Here is a 17,873-nt window from a genome sequence, read left to right as displayed (position 1 = left end):
TAAGTCATTGATAAGTCTCAGAAAGGCCTAGGCATGCATCTGTAGGTCATTAACTCTAATTTCGAGAGGTTCAAATTTTCCATATATGTATAGACGCATTTCTTATCTATTCACACCCAACCTCTCGGTTTGAGTGCTTGACATATGAGCGAACTTGTCCATGGTGTGATGTAAACTAACGTACTCATCACTTCTTTCATATCTGTATATAAGGAAACTCCTGGAAGTTCTGTCTATACCTACATCATTCAGTTTTCTTGATATATTAATAACAAGAAGCCTGTACTGTGTGTGATTCCAGCAGTCTGTATGTATCTCTACAAAATCATTGAATGACATTTTGGTTCCTACATGCACCCAGTTTGAAATTTATAATTAGATTTGTATTACCCTGCACCATCTGTAACAGGACCCTCGAATATGTCCGACTCAAGTAAACTATGTCAACACCCATATGATGACCAAATGTGAATGTCATAGAATTTGATCCTTTGTTTCCAAATAATCAAATATGAACATGGTGTTTGGTTTTAATTTTTCTAGTGGAGGGGTGACTTGACTGAATGTGAGATCATTGACACGTTGCAGTATCTTTTGCAGCAACTGGTACTTGGGTTGAAACAGTGTTTTTGAAAATGCATGTACATGCTCAAATAGGCTCCAACTAGGTGTGTCACCAGTGGCATGAGAACGTTTGCCTTGCCGCAGCTGGATGGCCTACAATTATTGTTCGTATATTATCAAAGAGGAATATCTCAGTCTTCTTCTTCTCCTGATCTTCTTCCACATAGGATCAATCGCTTACAACAAAGTTTTGATGCTTCATCCACCTGCCATGATAGCAATCACATCAGGTATTAGCGTGCAATGGGTTTTTATGGTAAAACACTCGTAATAATATATGTAGGTGCTATAGCGCAATCAGTACCTTACCAACTCAGCTACTATGGTTGGGGTATAATGGGAAGATTATGAAGTAACAAAAACAAAAGGTTTAAGATAGTATGTTTTATACGCACTTCAGTAGTCGTATATAGGATGCAGTACATTAGCAAAAGCCACTGGTTCTTTCTTGATACCAGTACAGTATTGGCAATTGATGATGTCCTGTATGCAATGAATTCAGCTTGTATTTCCCTCAGACTGAGGGGTATTCCTTCAATTTCTTATTTTGTTCTCATTTTGATGAGAACTCCGTCTTCAGGCCACAAGTGACCCATCGGGACCATCTGACCGCAGTGTCATCCTCAGGTGAGAATGCGAATAGGGCGGCGTGTGGTCGGCACACCACTCTCCCAGCCGTTATGATGGTTTTCTTTGACCGGAGCCGCTACTATTCGGTCGAGTAGCTCCTCAATTGGCATCATGAGGCTGAGTGCACCCAGAAAAATGGCAGCAGCACATGGTCACGCGGATGGTCACCCATCCAAGTGCCAGTCCCACCCGACAGCGCTTAACTTCGGTGAACTGGAGGGAACCAGTGTATCCACTGTGGCAAGGCCATTGCCTCTCATTTTGATACAGTGTTCTAATTCTTCTACGTGCATGATATAAGTTTGGTGGTAGTTCACAATGGCTTTATATGCACTTTGCACATAAGGCAACCATCTGCTCAGCTTTCTAACACAGTGGTTAGCACCATCCGTAGACCAAACAAGTTTGTAACAGTAGAGTGCTGTAAACAAATGGACTGACCAACCAACATCAGCATAAGTGCAGCACCATCATACAGTGATGTTATAGATAGTGTCAGGCCTGCACAGCAAATCTCTGGGAGAGAGTGGTATGGATCATACTCTGTGGTCATATTCTGACTGATGTAGTGTTCTGCATAACACAGTTCATCCCATTGTGATTCCGTAAACTTCACTCTAACACCTCTTGGTACATTTGAATCTCTAACACAACCACCAGTCACTGTTCATTGATTCTTCTGTACCAGTATTTAAGTGTTTTGAGGCTGTTACTTTATAATTTGAACTGCATAACATTAGAGCACTGGGAGAAATTGGCAGTTTCTCGTCCGCCACACCTAGACCTTGTCCTTGCAATAACACTGGAATGTTCTGGGATGGAGCGTATACTGAAGACCAGAACTGACCTGCACCTTGTGGAATAGGATCACCAGCACACTTCTATAGTCAGGGACTGACCAGGTTTCTTCATTACATAAATCGATGAGCAGGATGGATAACAGAAACTTGTTGTCCTGCTTCCAGCCGGGTATGCTATGGCATCTCATGGTGTTGCAGATCCCAACAGCCCTGATGTGCCATAGGTCCCAACAAGCTGCTGGCTGCTGCTGATCTGGAGACAGCGGAGGTCACTGCAGGTTCCAACAACCTAGTGGGTGCTGCTGCTGGTCCGGACATGCTGGAACACACTGAACAAAGAAGTAGTAGACACAATAAGGATTCACAGACAAAGACATGCAGTTAAACAAAGAACTGCTCGTGCAGTAATAGCAACAATGATGTGTAATGAGTACTTACTCTTTCACTTCTTCCATGAGATGGAGGCAGATGAGGATCTTGGCTGCTGTTGATACTTCATGGCTGCTACTACTTCAGTGACTGAGACTGGTGGACTATCACATTTGCCTTATATCACCCCTGCTGTCACGACTGCATGACAAGATGTAGTGTTCCTGCATTCCTATTGGCTCCCACCAACATTCAGGTGGAGAGGGGGGGGGGGGGAGATGCTGCATTCCTATTAGTTCCCTGAGATGAAGTGGTGGGGGAGGAAATCCTACTTCCTCTGTGGCAATATTCTGAATTAGCTCAGTAAGTGTGGGATTGTTGGTGAAGAACACAAATTTTCCCTTAGACATACTAACAGGGCATTTCAAAAAAGTTACATCATAAGCAGCCATCTGCACAAGTTGCAAAATGTATCTTCAGTCCATTATGATGTATCACCACAGGCATCTATCAGCATGAGTTGCGAAATGTAACTTCAGTCCATATTGCTGCATCATCATTATTTGATGAAACATTTGCTTATTCTTATGGTCATCCAGTTTCTCTGCTTTCCAAGCATCATACATAGAGCTATGGACAGAGTCGTCATCTGCATGATTACAACCAATACAGCTGTTGAACTCTTCCTTGTATAGTGCTTAAGTCTCCTCCACTGAACACATCACACATACAATAAAGTAAAGACTTATGCCTATCCTATCCAGCAGCTCAACACAGACTGAAGCTTCCTCACTAGTGGAGGAGGAGAGGGAAAGTGGTGAAGGGGAGTGTTGGACATGGCCAACAGTGCCCTCTGGTGGTAGTATTGTGAATTAGAACAGTTGGTTTCTGAACCTCAATGTGAACACACAAAATTTGAAATTCCCAACATTTTTCGAAATTTCCACCATTTCCATGGGGATGGAGAGGGTTGATGAAATCATAAGAGTGGGGGAGGGTGTGAGTAGTTAGGTTAGTGGAGGTATTCCAACTGCCCTATTTCCCACAAAAAATTAGAATTTCCCACCATGACTTTAGTGTGGAAGTACCACATCCACAGCCCACATCTTGGGTCTGCCATCATGGATAAATTTGGCAACAATACAAGGTGTGCCATAATCCTCCTAGCTCTGCTAATAATGTTCACCTTGTACATTACTGCCAAGTACATTGGTTAAGTCAAGGGGCATGCCTGCAGTGATTTTCTGATTTAGCACTCGCTATTGTTGGATTTATGAAGGAAAAAGTAGAGCAGGAACGAAAAGTAGAACATCCGGAATGGATTGCAGACCTCGCAGTTTAGGTAGACGTCACTGCATAGTGCCCACAGTCAGACACTGCAAGGAGAGAAACAACTTATTTCTGGTTTGGATGTTGGGGATGCATTTAAACACAAAATCGTGTTTTAGAGAGGACACATTCTGACAAACACAGTCCAGTTTCGTAAGCTCTCTGGCATTAAAGAAAACAAGAGGTTTTAAGAGGTCACTGTGGCCTTGAAACAACTACAAGGAAAGGTCCTACATGTGATGAGGATTCTGCCAATGTGAAATCTGTTTTCAATCTGTTTTCGAGACCTTTTGCCGTTACAGCTGAAAGCGCCTCTGTGCATGTACTGGTGTAGCTGACTGATCTGAAAGGTAAGTCCCGTTTTAAACCCAAATATCTTTAATGTTAACACTGTTCAGGTCGTCTATCTTGCTTTACTCTGGTAATAATGGGATTACAAAAGTGTTACAAAATTTCGATCAACATATATGTGTGAAAGGCGTTTCTTCGACTATGAAACTAAATAAGTCGTGATTACATGGCATCTTGAGTGTGAAAACCTGTGAAATTGTCTACACTACTGGCCATTAAAATTGCTACACCAAGAAGAAACGCAGATGATAAACGGGTATTCATTGGACAAATATATTGTACTAGAACTGACATGTGATTAAAAATGGTTCAAATGGCTCTGAGCACTATGGGACTTATCATCTGAGGTCATCACTCCCTAGAACTTAGAACTACTTAAACCTAACTAACCTAAGGACATCACACACATCCACGCCCGAGGCAGGATTCGAACCTGCGACCGTAGCGGTCGCTCGGTTCCAGACTGTAGCGCCTAGAACCGCTCGGCCACTCCGGCCGGCATGTGATTACATTTTCACGCAATTTGGGCGCATAGATCCTGAGAAATCAGTACCCGGAACAATCACCTCTGGCCGTAATAACAGCCTTGATACGCCTGGACATTGAGTCAAACAGAGCTTGGATGGCGTGTACAGGTACAGCTGCCTATGCAACTTCAACACGATACCACAGTTCATCAAGAGTAGTGACTGACGTATTGTGATGAGCCAGTTGCTGGGCCACCATTGACCAGACGTTTTTAGTTGGTGAGAGATCTGGAGAATCTGCAGGCCAGGGCAGCAGTCGAACATTTTCTGTATCCAGAAAGACCCGTACAGGACCTGCAACATGCGGTCGTGCATTATCCTGCTGAAATGTGGGGTTTCGCAGGGATCGAACGAAGGGTAGAGCCACGGGTCGTTAACACACTTGAAAAGTAACGTCCGCTGTTCAAAGTGCCGTCAATGCGAACAAGAGGTGACCGAGACCTGTAGCCAATGGCACCCCATACTATCACGCCGGGTGATACGCCAGTATGGCGATGACGAATACACGCTTCCAACGTGCGTTCACCGCGATGTAGTCGAACACGGATGCGACCATCATGATGCTGTAAACAAAACGTGGATTTATCCGAAAAAATGACGTCTTGCCATTCGTGCACCCAGGTTCGTCGTAGAGTACACCAGCACAGGTGCTCCTGTCTGTGATGTAACCTCAAGTGTAACCACAGCCATGGTCTACGAACTGATAGTCCATGCTGCTGAAAACATCGTCGAACTGTTCGTGCAGATGGTTGTTGTCTTGCAAAAGTCCCCATCTGTTGACTCAGGGATCGAGACGTGGCTACACGATCCGTTACAGCCATGCGGATAAGATGCCTGTCATCTCGACTGTTAGTGATACGAGGCTTTTGGGATCCAGCACGGCGCTCCGTATTACCCTCCTGAACCCACCGATTCCATATTCTGCTAACAGTCATTGGATCTCGACCAACGCGAGCAGCAATGTCGCGATACGATAAACCGCAATCGCGATTGACTACAATCTGACCTTTGTAAAAGTCGGAAACGCGATGGTACGCAATTCTCCTCCTTACACGAGGCATCACAACAACGTTTCACCAGGCAACGCCGGTCAACTGCTGTTTGTGTATGAGAAATCGGTTGGAAACTTTCCATATGTCAGCACGTTGTAGGTGTCGCCACCGGCGCCAACCTTGTGTGAATGCTCTGAAAAGCTAATCATTTGCATATCACAGCATCTTCTTCCTCTCGGTTCAATTTCGCGTCTGTAGCACGTCATCTTTGTGGTGTAGCAATTTTAATGACCAGTAGTGTATGTCTGTCCTTATGCTGACAGTTTGTACCACGTAAAAATAATGTGTCTTCAGCGTGCCAAAAAGAATTAAGTAATACTGAAAATTTGTTTCGTTTCCGATGTACGTTGCCCAGAAATGTGAAATATAAAACCAAGTCTTGTGCAGTCCCAGACAGCATGGCGTGGCGGTGGGATAACCGTGTCAGTCACCCCTGAGCTATATCTTTCTCTGGTCGTGGAAATGGCGTAACAGTGAAGTAATGGAATATTTTGCTTTTGCCAGAAGGGAACTGCATTCTTGACTTGCCTGGTCTTCTAACTTAGGTTTCGTGTTTCTTCTGTAAGCAGACCATTAGAATAGCGAAGCTCTTGGTTGATCTAGGCCTCGGTAGATATTAAGTGCTCCCCAATCGTCTCGTCACTTATCAGTCTTAGTCAGTAACGCTATAATAAATAATTTAGAAGGCAAGCGTCCATGGAGGTTCTAGGATGCAGAAGCAAATGTTAGTCTGAAGGTATTTAACATTTCACCTAAGACCCGTTGCTTTTGACAAAGCTTAACTGATTACGACGACGAGGATTTCATTACTGGCAGATCTTAACTTCCAGTGTAAGATGAAGTTTTAACACTTCGTGTGTCACCTTCAATCTTCTTACGCAGCTTTAGTCGTGGAACTGTTATACATGAATGGGAATTTATGACCCTCGCGCAATTTCAACTTGCTAGTTTGCGTGCAAACTCTTCACGGTTGGTAGCGACTTTAGATCCACTTAACGTCACGCAATTGTTTCTGTTTCCACATCTCTAACAGCCGTCTCGAGATATGTACAGATGATAAATGTTTGACTTGCTCAATGAGTTATTATTTCATTATGAAGCCTCCAGTCCCAAAAACAAGGCATCTTTTCTGAAGGTTAACTTGCGTTATCTGCTACTGACAACCTAACAGCCAAGATATTAATTACGTCGACCGCCTGTCAGAACGACGGACAGGAAGAAGCCAAGAAGAAACATTACTCTAGTTTTCTCATTTTGAGCCGCAAGGGGGATCTGTGATAATGCAGTAGACAAGATAAACTTGTTTGCCGATATCACAAATATTAACCGTAATTCTCCATAACCGGTTTCGGTAATAAACGCTACCACCTTCAGAGGACACGACAGACAGATTACTGCATATTTGTCATAATATCAGTAAAAGTGCTACTATTAAAAAAAATGCAGTAACTTGTCTGTCGAGATCTGAAGATTACCGATACCGGTTATAGAGAATTAATCTTGGCAAAGAAGCTAATTTTCTCTAATGTAAGGAAGGTCATAGACAAGCTCCTGTGAGCTTTAGAGGCGTAGCTCTAAATCAGCTGGACGAGGATGGAAAAGGTAATTGGTTGTGGCTTGTTTAAAGCAACGATCCGGGCATTTACCTGAAGTGAAATCTTTTATAGAATACCTCCACAAACTTTAGCAGGGATGGATGGACGGCTATCTGAACCCAACTGCTTCCGAAGCAGTTCCAGTGTCTTAGCTACAGGTCACTCGCTTGCCCGGAATTAACTATCGCAAAGATCAAACATGTGTGCTGATCAGGGGGACGTAAAGAATATTTTGCATCGCCATCTTTTTCGCAACACGACCGCACACCGAGAAAGCGAAAGGGGTGTCGCTCAGCGTTACACAATCCACTCTATATATCAGAAGAAAGAGTCACGTCATTTCCAGAGAAATATATTATTTCCAGAGAAATATATTATTAATTTAAGCCGTAATTTGTTTTGATTCACTCAAGAGCTACATGAAATTTGTAGTTGATATTTCTTCGACGAAAGTATTTGCATCGAATCGTCCCATTCCCTCGCAGGACCTATAGGTATCCACTAAGAAAACTGTCGGAAGAGTAGGCACTGATTGTTTTTTGCCGCTAACATACTTCACATAGGACCAGAATCTCCTCTCTGGGTCTGTCTAAAATGGACATAAACTATACAGTTTACTGTCCTGAGCACTTCCCGATGCACTAGCTCCCTCCCATACATGCAGGCGTAATTAAACCTTCGACTCCAACTTAATCTCCGTGATAACAGTGAGGTGACGTAAGTCATGGGAGAGCGATATGCTAACTTGCAGATGGCGTTAGTATCGCGTACACAAGGTATAAAAGGGCAGTACATTGGCAGAGCAGTCTCTGGTGATTCATGTGAAAAGTTTCCGAAGTGATTATGGCCGCTCGACAGAAGTTAACAGATCTGAATGCGGAATGGTAGTTGGAGCTAGACGCATGGGACTTTCCATTTCGGAAATCGTTAGGGTTAGGTTAGGTTAGTGTTGTTTTAACGTCCCGTCGACAACGAGGTCATTAGAGACGGAGCGCAAGCTCGGGTTAGGGAAGGATGGGGAAGGAAATCGGCCGTGGCCTTTCAAAGGAACCATCCCGGCATTTGCCTGAAACGATTTAGGGAAATCACGGAAAACCTAAATCAGGATGGCTGGAGACGGGATTGAACCGTCGTCCTCCCGAATGCGAGTCCAGTGTGCTAACCACTGCGCCACCTCGCTCGGTGAATCGTTAGGGAATTCAATATTTCGAGATCCCTAGGCATTACTTCACCACGGACAACGAAGTAGAATTATCAGTGCTAACAGACAAGCAACACTGCGTAAAATAACCGCAGAAATCAATGCTGGACGTACGACGAACGTATCCGTTTGGACGATGCGGTGAAATTTGGCGTTAATGGGCTGTGGCAGCGTGTACATTTGCTAATGCTACGACATTGCCTGCAGCCCCTTTCCTGGGCTCATGATCATATCGGTTGAACCCTAGAATGGAAAACCGTTACCGGTCAGATGAATCCCGGTTTCAGTCGATAAAAAGCTGATGACAGGGTTTGAGTGTAGCGAAGCCATGAACCCAAGTTGTCAATAAGGCAGCGTGCCAGATTGGGGTGGCTCCATAATGGTGAGTGCTGTGTTTACATGGATTGGACTGGATCCTCTGGTCCAACTGAATCGATCATTGACTGGAAATGGGTATTTTTGGCTACTGGGAGACCATTTGCAACCAATCAACGATGGAATTTTTATGGACGACAGAACGGCATGTCACAGGGCTACGATCGTTCACGATTGGTTTGAAGAAGGTTCTGGGCAGTTCGAGTGAACGATATGGCCAGTCAGATCGTCCGACGTGAATCCTATCGAACATTTGTGGGACATAATCGAGAGTTCAGTTCGTACACAAAATCTTGCACCGGCAACACTTTCACAATTATGGACGGCTATAGAGACACATAGCAATATTTCTGCAGGAGACTTCCAACGACTTGTTGAGCCCATGCGACGTCGAGCTCCTGCACAACCCAGGGCAAAAGGAGGTCCGAGAGGATATTAAGAGTTCTCCCGAAACTTCTATCACCTCAGTGTAAGTGGGATTTCTGAATTTACTATTAGCCTCAAATGTATCATTTTATCTAGTCTCCAGTTAATTATAAAGTTTTATCGCCAACCCGTGAGGTTCTGGCTTCACAGAGTGAAGCAACAATGAATGACTACGTGTTTATCTTCGTCAGTGATATTATTATATCGGATGTCACAACGCATATGTGTCCTAGCTGTATTTTACAAGACTTTTCTAGCAGCAACATGTAGTTTTGTTTATAATTTTGTAGCCATGTCCTGTTTGTATGCTGCAGTTTTGAAACTACAAGGAAGTTTTCGCACCTCATTTTACAAAATGATCGGAAACTTGCGCACACGAACAATTTGCTGTTGCATTAAAAGTCTACACAAAACATTCACTCGAGTGGAGAACTTGAATAGGTATTTGATGTTTTAAGATACAGACATTAACACAGACGAGCGCAGCTGATGAAAGAGAACTCAGAGCTAGGAAACCGTCTCTGAAAATATTTTCATTCTGTCCGTTACGAGCACGTCTCTTCATAGTTCCTGTCATCCAGAAAATCAACATCGCACTGACAATTAGCCAACCACAGATGTATAAAATTCGCACATATAAAAAATACAATGTATCCGTTCTTGGACTGTAAACAAGATTTTTAATGCTCCGCCGTTTTAACTAAGGTCAGAAAACATGTTTTCTTACAAAACTATAATTATCTGGAGAGAGAACTCACGTAGAAGAAAAAAATCTCTTTCAGATCTACCGATGGGATCATTCTGTCTAAAACGCCAAGTGACTTGGACAATCAATCCAACGGGAACGAAGAGGTTCTAAGATGAATATCAACAAAAGTTAAAAAAGGTAATGATATGTATTGGAGTTAAATCAGGTGATGCTTATCGAATTCGAGTAGGATATGAGAGACTGAAAGTAATACATGAGGTTTGCTTTCTTTGGCAGCATAGTAACTGATAATGGCAAAAGTAGAGGGGATGTACAGTTCAGACAGGCCATGGCAACAAAAGCATTTCTGAAAAAGAGAAAACTGATTACATGGAATATAAATCTAACTATTAGGAAGTTTTTTTTGGTGGCATTTGTATCGAGCGTAGCCAAGTACTGAAGTGAAACATGGACTGTAAACAGTTCAGACAAGAAGAGAAGAGCAGCTTATGTAATGCAGTGGTATAGAAGTCAGATGAATATTCGATGGGTGTATCGGACAACTATTGATGAGATACTGAATTAAACTGAGGAAAAAAGAGCTTTTGATACAAGTTGCCTAAAACGCGAAATCGATTGATAGTGAATCAGAAATCAAAGTATCGTTAATTGGGTAATGGAGCTCGTTCAAATGAAGGCAAGCTGCAACAAGTGTGCAGAGATTAAGAGGCTTGCAGAGGATAGAGTGATGTTGATAGTCACATCAAACCAGAGTTCGAACTCAAAACCAGAGCAAGAACATTTAACTAGTCAGACATTTACTGAAAGACAACATGGAAATTTAATTAATATTTCTTCATATTTTTAGATGTAGTTGCAGAAGTAACAATTATATCGCATCTTCTAAAACATTCTGTACGACTAAAATTATTATTCTTGAAGTCATATTTATATCTGTAAATGTCTGCACTGTGCAATCACAGTCATTGAAATATTGTTTTGTCGTCGTTTGTAGCGTTTGCGTTTGTGTGAACAGACTGAGCCACACGTCTAACTTGCTTTGTAAAAACACTAACATTTTTGTAACATCTATGTATATAAAGGGCAATGCTTTGACTGACTGACACATCAACCGCTAAGGATAGAACCCTGTAGTTTGGAGAGGGTGTTGAACATATACTGTAGGACTGCACGCATTGTTTTCTTAAAGGGGCTTTTCGAAATTCCGTCCTAAGTTGGCGAAAAAGCGGATGAAAGGTTTTTTGAAAAGTGTCGCTATTAAAGCAATTTTAAAGCTAGAACTACGAAAACTGATGTTTGGTTTCTCGGCCAGAAATAAAGAAACATGTGTTCCAGCATTTTTGTAAATTCAGCCACTAAAAGGGTAAAATAGTGAGTGAAAGCTTTTTTGAAAAGAAATTGTTATTAAAATACTACTAAATCCTTTTTAAAGCTACATCTATGAAAAAAGGTATTTGACTTCTTAGTAAGAAATAAAACAAATACGTGTTTCAGTGTTTTGGGAAATTCAAGCCATAAGGGGTCAAACAGTGGATGAAAATTGTTATTAAGAATCTCATTGTGAAAGCACTTTTGAAGCTAAGCCTAACAAAATTTGTATTTGGCTCCTAGGTTGGAAATTAAAAAAAAAATGTGTTCCACTGTTTTAGGAAATTCAACACCTGTGGGGTGAAATAGCGGATGTAAGTTTTTTTATGGACGCTTTTCATTATTTAAGCATTTTTGAAGCTAAAGCTATGAAGATTTGTCTTCTCTGTTTTTGGAATTTCAATTCTAAGGCTGTAAAGTAGGAGGTAAAAACTTTTATGAAAATATTTCTCGTGAAAAAATTTTTAAAACTAAATCTTTAAAAATCGGTATTTGGTTTCTCGTTTATAAATGAAAAAATATGTATTTAATGTTTTTGGTAATTCGACCTCTAAGAGGATGAAACGGTACCTGACTGATTTACTGACCCATCACAGCCCACACCAAAGCGACTTTGGAGAGGATGTGAATCTTATACTGTAGGCATCATTTAAGAAGGGGTTGTTAGACATACCGCTCCTAAGGGGGTGAAATAGAGGATCAAAACCTTTTTGAAAATACGTCGTAATTAGGCAGTTTTGAAACTAGAACTTTGAAAATGGTATTTAGTTTCTCCGTCCGTAGTGAAAATTGATATCTGACCTCTCGGTTAGAAATAAAGAAATAAGTGTTTCAGTGCTTTTGGAAATTCAACCCCTAAGGGGGTGGCATAGGGGCTCATGGTCTTTTTGGAAATATTTCATTATGAAAGGATTTTTGAGTTAAATCTCCGTTAGCAATGAATAAAACGTGTTTCACTGTTTTTGGAAATTCAACCCCTAAGGAGGTTAAATAAGGGATGACAATTTTTAGGAAAATATTTCTTTATATTATAAAACATTTTTAACTAATTCTAAGAAAACTGGTGTTTCGTTTCTCCGTTGTATAAAAATAAATATGTGTCATGAGATGAAAGTTGCAATGGAAATATCAGTGCAAGAACGCAACAGGTATTGTTAATGAAAACCTTGGACTCCAGCTACCAGCATCGCCGATTCGCCAGAAGTACTTTCGGAAAAAATCATGCTTCTATGGCCTCAATTAGCGTGAAAAGTTTAGAAGGAGTTGCAATTTGCCAACAACATAAAAATTCGATTAAAGAAAAACAAGCGACGTGTGGAGACCATACAGTCTACGCGAACGAAGAAGAGGACGTCGATGATGATGATGATGATGATATTTCGGTTTGTGGGGCGCTCATCTGCGCGGTCATCAGCGCCCGTACAAAGTCCCAACCTTTGCTCAGTCCAATCTCGCCACTTCCATGAATGCTGAAGAAATAATGATGACAGCACAAACACCCAGTCATCTCGAGAGGACGTCGAGCTAGTATCATACAATTTTCGTGAACGGTTCACGGTTGCTCTTTCTCGGTGCACAGTGAAGCTAACCGACAGCAACAGTGAGGATTATTCATCGCCGAGCTAACGTAAAAAATGCAAGGCCTTAAGCCTTCAGACTGAGAACCTGTTTTCGAAACGGAACGTGCTTAGCACAAATACTGCAATAACAAAGTGACTGGTGAAACGGTGATGTTCTAAACGAGAAGTAATGTTGCTTGAAATACTTCGTGGAAGGGATTATTTCCCTTTCCAGAAAGAGCTATCTCAGATTATTACGTCTAGGGAAGGCCATCCCTCAATAAGGCAGACGACCATTTGTCATCTGACTGAAGATAAAGTCACAGACATTGCCAGTCTCCCTCTCCGTGATGGAAGAGGCAAAGTCAAAGAGCAGCTGCCACCAACTTCCTCGTCCTCTTCCCTCGTTAGTTGGAAGCAGCCGAAAACAGAGGCGGCAGCAACACCGTTCAGCTAATCTGGCGGCGCTGTTACGAGACAGGGCGGTTTATATTTTGGGCACGGGTCAAGTCGATTACAGGGGGCACGCGCGGCTATTCCCAGCGGCCGGCCCGCGTCGTGACGTGATGCCGCGCAGCACGCGACACGGAAACAGCTGCCTGCTGCGTTTGTATCGACGCTCAGAAAATTGAGGGATGTCTCCTGTTGACATTTATCCACCAGGATAAGGCAAAAAGGGACGGACGTTGCACTGACAGACTGTTTGTTTTACGGGTTAAGTCTTACAAGAACAGTAAATTCAGCAGCTAGGCACTGTTAATAACGTTATTTATGAAATTATCGCCGTCACTTGTTTCGAATCGGCAGGTTCATCATCAGGCCGCTGTTCACGCTTACATTTACATTCGGGTTATGCTGCAGAGGCGATATTGGCTGTTTTTCGTGGCGACGTATTTTTCTTGGGGTGGTGGTGCGCTACAGAAGAAAGACTGCTTACCGTAAATGGACAGTTACGGAGTATGCATGACGCGTTCCGGAAGTATTTCCGCCTTCAGAGATCCAAGTGCAAAGAAAACACGGGCGGAAGAGCGTTGCCAGTTGTGATGGACTAAGTTTGTCGTCTCGTGTTAGGTACTCAACTGGTAATATTAGTCTGTCGTGTCATCTTACATACGCAACTGGTAACGCTCTTCAGGGGCGCCGACTTATAAAAATATTGGGGGGGGGGGGGGGGGGAGGCCTACACTGGGGCTCTTGCCCCGAGAAATTTTCTTAATTTTATATGAGAGAGAAGAGAGAAAAATACTGAGAAACATACTAGATCCCAAAAGAGATGGAGAGAGGTGGATGCGAAGACCTAGGGAAGAATGAGAACAATATCCGGAAAAATCAGACTCAAAAGGGCAAGGTTTGCTGGACATGTAGTTAGGATGAGTACGGACAGAATGACGAAGAGAGTGTGGGAAACAACAGGGAGGACAAGGGGAAAGACAAGAACCAAGTGGGTTGTTGAACTTCGGAAGGACTGGTCGGAATTGGGGATCAAGGTCGAAGGAAAGGAAAATTGGAGGAACAAATATACACCGACCAATATGCCGGAGATCAATGACAGAGAAAAATACAGGAAAAGATTAGAGTATCACCAGTGGAGCCGACAGGAGAAACGGAAACTGAAGATCTCGGAAGAAGAGCGGGACAGAAGAAGAGAAAGAATGAAGAGGTTCTGAAACTTTCCCTTTGAACAATTTATACAAGACTGTGCTTAAACTGACACACAATGTTTTTAGCGCAACGCAATCTGACATTCAAAAATCCCTACAAAAGAATGGCCCTGACTAACATTAACCTATACGTTTCACAAATCACTTACCTCACAAAAATCTTGGTTACTCGAGCTACTGCAATACAGCGAGTACCACTACTGCCAGCTAAATAAAAGATTCAAACTACGGAAGGCACTAACTACTGATAGGGATAGTTAGCAAATGAAAGATATTAATAGAGAACAAACAATGTATTTACCTTAATAGTCATAATATATGTAGCAGTTCATGACAAATTACAAAACTCCGCCATCTCTCTCCCCACATCCACCACTGCTGGCGGCTCACCTCCAACTGCGCAACGCTACGCGCTGTTCACAGCCAGCTGCCTAACACTACAATGGCGAGTATTACAACAATGCAAAGCAGCCACAGACTGCACACAGCACAGCCAGTGATTTTCATACAGAGGTGGCGTTACCAATAAAAAAACCTAAACAGCCTACTTACAGTTCTGGGAGAAGAATAGGAAAATGCAGTCCACGGAGGGGCTACCCGTGATCCTACAGAGGCCGTAACGCAAGAAGAAGAAGAAGAAGGAGGAGGAGGAGGGGAAGAAGGAGAAGAATAGTGAGTTTTAAAGTTTTTTTAAGCATTTTAGAGTCATATGATCAACATTATAACCCCGAAAACTGGACTTTCGATAACTCGACACTCCGGGAAACTCGACAAGCCTGACACATAACTGATACAGTACCATAGCAATAAACTAGTACTAATATTTCGAAACTGAAAATTTAACATTAGGTATGTATTTAATTCTCTATTTTATGAAGATTTTTAATATTGCTCTAAATGCCATTATTAGGGCTAGAGTGTCCTTAGAAATGTGCAAATGTCGACCGTCTCACTGGATTACTGAATATGAAGTCGTTGATATCCAATTCATCCAAAACATCTCGGTGGGCATGAAAACCAGCCAAGTTGTTCAATCGCTTCTGTCCCATCGTTGATCGGAGATATGAATTGAGACGCCTTAAAGCACTAAATGACCGTTCTGCTGTTGCTGTCCTGATTGGAACTACTTGGAGAAGCTTAGTGCACTTCTCTAATTCACATAACATTTCTCCAATTGCAAGCTCTTGTGTAATGTACTTTCTTACATCACGCATGTTTTTTAATACAAGTTGTTTTTTGTTATTTATTTTATTTTTTATTTATTTATTTATTATTCCGTGGGACCAAATTAAGGAGAAGTCTCCATGGCCATGGAACGAGTCAATACATGAAATTATAACACGATAGTAGAAACAGATAAAATGAAATATAAAAAAACATATTCAGGCGGCAAGTCGTAAGTTTAAATAAAGAAAATCAACAATGTAACACTGGAATTTGCTTAATTTTTTAGCTCCTCCAAGAGCTCCTCGACAGAATAGAAGGAGTGAGCCATGAGGAAACTCTTCAGTTTAGACTTAAAAGTGTTTGGGCTACTGCTACGATTTTTGAGTTCTTGTACTAGCGATATCGGCTAACATATTCAAGTGTAAGTGCAGTCTCTTAATCTCTAAGTCATTTTTGAAAAACTCAGTTGATTTTTTTCCAAATTTGTTTCATCTCTGTTTACCAAAAGCAAGCACTCTTGTTCAATTGCAATGACCTGTGTGAGTTCAGTTGAAGCAAACCGCTCAGTAACGCAAGTTCGCACCGGTTCACAAACTTCAATGTAAATAGCTTTGTCGTATTCCTCTGGGTGTTTGAAAGCGTGCGGTGAGCTGGCAACTTTGCTTTCATTCTTCTTTGGTGTACTTCGATTTCGAGGAAGCGAAGGATCATCAACTTGTGAAGGTTCTTCTTTTAAACACAATTCCCAAAAGTGTTCAAAACTCTCACGCCTTCCATTCAATATACAAATCAAGCCCTTATATATTTTTTCCAGATCAGCAACGCTTAGATGAGGCCATTGAATTTTTTCATTGACATCCTCTACAATAAAGACGTAAAAAGAAATAAGTCTTGAATTGTAACACTGACTCAAGGTAGCCTGCACATTTGTAACCTGCCTCTGTTTTGTCCTCTGCAGAAAATGTTTCAAAAAACTCTAGAAGTTCTTCCAAGTTTTTCAATATTCTCAAGATACTAGAAGCTCGCGTAGTCCATCGAGTCGCGCAAACGGGTCGTAAACAAGCTTGATCGTTGGCGCGCTCACAGCGTATGCTTCTGAAAAGTCCCATCGTTTTGTTGGACTCCCTTACGGCGTTTATTAAGTCCTTGGCTAAAGCCAAAATATCCCTCATAGACGTAAGACGGCGGAGACTGTCTACAAATGCCAAGTCTAAACTGTGAGCAGTGTAGTGCACATAACGTGCTTCTGGTTGTATATCCAAAACTTAACTTTTTTAGTCCTTTAACTTACCTGTCATAGCACTGTCCTCTTAAGGTACCCATTGATAAATCAAGACGAGCAGAAACGTCTTTTAAAATACTAAACAGAGTTTGTGATTCAGTGTTGGGGGGTCTCGTATAAGCCAATAAACTCTTTGTTGATGGTTAAGGAATCATCGACAGTACGAATACAAAATGAAATTTGTTCGTGAATTGAAGAATGACTTGTTTCGTCAACCATAATAGAAAAATGTTCAGTCTTCTTGATTGAAGCCAATACCTTTCTCAAAACTTGTTCGAAAGGCTCTGAGCACTATGGGACCTAACATCGGAGGTCATCAGTTCCCTAGAACTTAAGAGCTACTTAAACCTAACTAACCTAAGGACATCACGCACATCTGTGCCCGAGGCAGGATTCGAACTGGCTATCGTAGTACTCGCACGGTTCCGGACTGAAGCGCCTCGGATCGCTCGGCCACGGAAGCCGGCAATACTTTTCTCAACACAGACTTTTCTAGTAGATCAATGATCTCGTTTTGAATGTCGTGGGACCTCCACTCATACCCCGAACGCCCTAACCAATCTTTAAACTCAGGTATGTCATTCTTTCGGAGTTCCAACAATTGAAAAATTTTGAGTTTACATCTTCGTGCCCTCTAACTTCTAGTCCTTGTCGGCATAGAAATTGCACGGTAGTAAAATTTGTCTCAAGAGCTAAACGGCCTTTCTTCATATCACTACCTAATTGTTCATTCAATTGGGAGGCCACACTTCGGTTAGTGACAGAATTTAGTTTCAGAACACCTTCTTTATGAGTAAACGTATTTGCATGGATATGGAAGCCTTTTTCCAGTTAGAAAACCCTACAGA

General features: G+C 42.0%; 1 pseudogene; it reads right to left on the bottom strand.

The window, feature by feature from the left end:
- Positions 1-1,390: 1,390 nt before the first annotated feature.
- Positions 1,391-1,508, bottom strand: LOC124614080 (annotated as a pseudogene).
- Positions 1,509-17,873: the final 16,365 nt, after the last annotated feature.

Source organism: Schistocerca americana, chromosome 4 (genome assembly GCF_021461395.2).
Source record: "Schistocerca americana isolate TAMUIC-IGC-003095 chromosome 4, iqSchAmer2.1, whole genome shotgun sequence".
In the NCBI taxonomy this organism is placed as follows: domain Eukaryota; kingdom Metazoa; phylum Arthropoda; class Insecta; order Orthoptera; family Acrididae; genus Schistocerca; species Schistocerca americana.
The sequence above is the reverse complement of the archived record's forward strand: the minus strand, read 5'-3'. Positions and strand labels throughout refer to the sequence as shown.